Below are 4433 nucleotides of genomic sequence, written 5' to 3'. Positions count from 1 at the left end.
TAAAAAGACAAAATAAAAAAAGAAAAAAGTACCCTAATGGGTTTAAGCAGGGGGGCAAGCCCTCATGCACCCTCCACACCCCCCACTACTTAAATATACCGACTCTGAGACCGCACTACATTGCAGTAAATGGAAATATCCCTTTATGGAGATTTCCGTTTACATGCTCAGGATTCTGAGCATTCAATATTCTCGTGCCAACAATGTCAGATTCAACATTGTTGGCTTCGAGAATATAATATAGACCCCATACATATATCGTCCCATTGTTTCTTTGTGAGTTGCTTATCTAATCTTTCTCTTCCCAATCCTTTCTAACCTCCTCTGATTGATTCTTATAGTTATCATACAATATTTTATATTCTCTACTAATTATGCTTTTTTTAACAGCAGTTTCTGTTCTAGATTTTACTAAAAACTCCACCAGTGCATGTCTTTTGCATAGGATTCCCCTATTTCTTTCTTTATGCCTATACTCTGATATTAATCCTTGATAGGGAAGGCAACATCAAACTTGCAGCTCAAATAAATTCTCTGTCTCTTCTCATTTTATTACTTTTCCATTTCTAATTATTTGCTCCCAATATCTTGGTTCCTTTGTCAGTTTTCTCCAATAAATTCCAACCCCATTTTGCCTATTGTCTGTATCCCTAATTGTAGTCATCCCCATCAGCAGACTCTCCTTTCTCTATTGCAGTGTTGGATTTGTTCTTAGAATACATTTTACTACTTTATGAATATCATATTCTGTATGGTTATTGTTATTATCCTTAAGGATCTAAATCCAAAATCTGAGTTTCTCCTTCTTTCTTGTGCTTCCCCCCTGTTTTGTCATCATCTCTTAACACAATGAATCATAGGTTTCTGCTTGTGCTATGTATAGCAGCCTTAAATGTATAGCTCTGAAAGGGTCTATATCATATGAGCAAATCGCACAAATTGCGAATGCTCATAATATCGAACTTACTCAAAATGCTTTTTCTGAGATTGCGGTACAGTGAAGAATGGGATATTTGCCCTTTCCTCACTGTAGTGCAATCTCAGAGTTGGAATATATATATATATATATATATATATATATATATATATATATATATATTTATATATATATATATATATATATATATATATATATATGTGTGTGTGTGTGTGTGTGTGTGTGCAGCCCCCCACAATAGGAATTTCAAGGTCTGGTACGTTCGATATTATGAGCGTTCACAATTTGTGTGATTCATATGATATAGACCCACTCTGAAATACCCCACTCAAATCAGGTAATCCCAAACCACCTTGTTATATTGGAAGTATCAGCTTATCCCACTTGACTCTTGCTGTCCTCCCCTCCCAGATAAAGCCCTTCAGCACTTTATTAATTGTTATCCACAACTTCTCTTCTGACTGATAAAATATGACTGACCTGTGTATAAAGCTAAAGGGAATAAAAACATTTTAACTGTTAGTATTTTGCTAACCATATTCATAAAATAGAGCTTCTAGTTTTTCAGTTTTTATATTATCTTTTTAGTATCTTCCGATATCATTAGCTGCCACAACAGAATCCTATTAAATCCATACTCTTTAGTACTTCAGGCTTAAAAACCTCAGCTTTGGCCGGCTAAGAACTTGCTGTATTCAACTGGACGTATAAAAGAATTTAAGTACCTTTATCTGCTCTTTTTTTTCAAAAAAATACAGTATTTAAATTGATTTTAACTGTGTGGAAGGAATATTAACTGAACTGGAAGTTAGTCAGTGTTTGCTGAAATTTGTTATTTGCTAGTAATTACAGGTGTGGGGGTAGTCACATTCTTTGATTTCCTGTCCTTGCCTATTTAAGTGGTACAGTGTGAAATATTTTCTGCTTAAAAACCTCAGCTTTGGCCGGCTAAGAACTTGCTGTATTCAACTGGACGTATAAGAGAATTTAAGTACCTTTATCTGCTCTTTAAAAAAATACAGTATTTAAATTGATTTTAACTGTGTGGAAGGAATATTAACTGAACTGGAAGTTAGTCAGTGTTTGCTGAATTTTGTTATTTGCTAGTAATTACAGGTGTGGGGGTAGTCACATTCTTTGATTTCCTGTCCTTGCCTATTTAAGTGGTACAGTGTGAAATATTTTCTGCTTAAAACCTCAGTTTGGCCAGCTAAGAACTTGCTGTATTCAACTGGACGTATAAGAGAATTTAAATACCTTTATCTGCTCTTTTTTTTCAAAAAAATACAGTATTTAAATTGATTTTAACTGTGTGGAAGGAATATTAACTGAACTGGAAGTTAGTCAGTGTTTGCTGAATTTTGTTATTTGCTAGTAATTACAGGTGTGGGGTAGTCACATTCTTTGATTTCCTTTCCTTGCCTATTTAAGTGGTACAGTGTGAAATATTTTCTGCTTAAAAACCTCAGCTTTGGCCGGCTAAGAACTTGCTGTATTCAACTGGACGTATAAGAGAATTTAAGTACCTTTATCTGCTCTTTTTTTTTCAAAAAAATACAGTATTTAAATTGATTTTAACTGTGTGGATGGAATATTAACTGAACTGGAAGTTAGTCAGTGTTTGCTGAATTTTGTTATTTGCTAGTAATTACAGGTGTGGGGGTAGTCACATTCTTTGATTTCCTGTCCTTGCCTATTTAAGTGGTACAATGTGAAATATTTTCTGCTTAAAAACCTCAGCTTTGGCTGGCTAAGAACTTGCTGTATTCAACAGGATGTATAAGAGAATTTAAGTACCTTTATCTGCTCTTTTTTTTTCCAAAAAATACAGTATTTAAATTGATTTTAACTGTGTGGAAGGAATATTAACTGAACTGGAAGTTAGTCAGTGTTTGCTGAATTTTGTTATTTGCTAGTAATTACAGGTGTGGGGGTAGTCACATTCTTTGATTTCCTGTCCTTGCCTATTTAAGTGGTACAGCGTGAAATATTTTCTGCTTAAAAACCTCAGCTTTGGCCAGCTAAGAACTTGCTGTATTCAACTGGACGTATAAGAGAATTTAAGTACCTTTATCTGCTCTTTTTTTCAAAAAAATACAGTATTTAAATTGATTTTAACTGTGTGGAAGGAATATTAACTGAACTGGAAGTTAGTCAGTGTTTGCTGAATTTTGTTATTTGCTAGTAATTACAGGTGTGGGGGTAGTCCCATTCTTTGATTTCCTGCCTTGCCTATTTAAGTGGTACAGTGTGAAATATTTTCTGCTTAAAAACCTCAGTTTTGGCCGACTAAGAACTTGCTGTATTCAACAGGACGTATAAGAGAATTTAAGTACCTTTATCTGCTCTTTTTTTTTCCAAAAAATACAGTATTTAAATTGATTTTAACTGTGTGGAAGGAATATTAACTGAACTGGAAGTTAGTCAGTGTTTGCTGAATTTTGTTATTTGCTAGTAATTACAGGTGTGGGGGTAGTCACATTCTTTGATTTCCTGTCCTTGCCTATTTAAGTGGTACAGTGTGAAATATTTTCTGCTTAAAAACCTCAGCTTTGGCCGGCTAAGAACTTGCTGTATTCAACTGGACGTATAAGAGAATTTAAGTACCTTTATCTGCTCTTTTTTTTTCAAAAAATACAGTATTTAAATTGATTTTAACTGTGTGGAAGGAATATTAACTGAACTGGAAGTTAGTCAGTGTTTGCTGAATTTTGTTATTTGCTAGTAATTACAGGTGTGGAGGTAGTCACATTCTTTGATTTCCTGTCCTTGCCTGTTTAAGTGGTACAGCGAGAAATATTTTCTGCTTAAAAACCTCAGCTTTGGCCGGCTAAGAACTTGCTGTATTCAACTGGACGTATAAGAGAATTTAAGTACCTTTATCTGTTCTTTTTTTTAAAAAAATACAGTATTTAAATTGATTTTAACTGTGTGGAAGGAATATTAACTGAACTGGAAGTTAGTCAGTGTTTGCTGAATTTTGTTATTTGCTAGTAATTACAGGTGTGGGGGTAGTCACATTCTTTGATTTCCTGACCTTGCCTATTTAAGTGGTACAGTGTGAAATATTTTCTGCTTAAAAACCTCAGTTTTGGCCAGCTAAGAACTTGCTGTATTCAACAGGACGTATAAGAGAATTTAAGTACCTTTATCTGCTCTTTTTTTTTTCAAAAAAATACAGTATTTAAATTGATTTTAACTGTGTGGAAGGAATATTAACTGAACGGGAAGTTAGTCAGTGTTTGCTGAATTTTTTTATTTGCTAGTCATTACAGGTGTGGGGGTAGTCACATTCTTTGATTTCCTGTCCTTGCCTATTTAAGTGGTACAGTGTGAAATATTTTCTGCTTAAAAACCTCAGCTTTGGCCGGCTAAGAACTTGCTGTATTCAACAGGACATATAAGAGAATTTAAGTACCTTTATCTGCTCTTTTTTTTTAAAAAAAAATACAGTATTTAAATTTATTTTAACTGTGTGGAAGAAATATTAACTGAA

The sequence above is a fragment of the Protopterus annectens genome, chromosome 12.part0 (assembly GCF_019279795.1).
Source record: "Protopterus annectens isolate FY-2018-M chromosome 12.part0, PAN1.0, whole genome shotgun sequence".
Lineage (NCBI taxonomy): Eukaryota > Metazoa > Chordata > Ceratodontiformes > Protopteridae > Protopterus > Protopterus annectens.
This window is presented reverse-complemented; position numbering follows the sequence as displayed.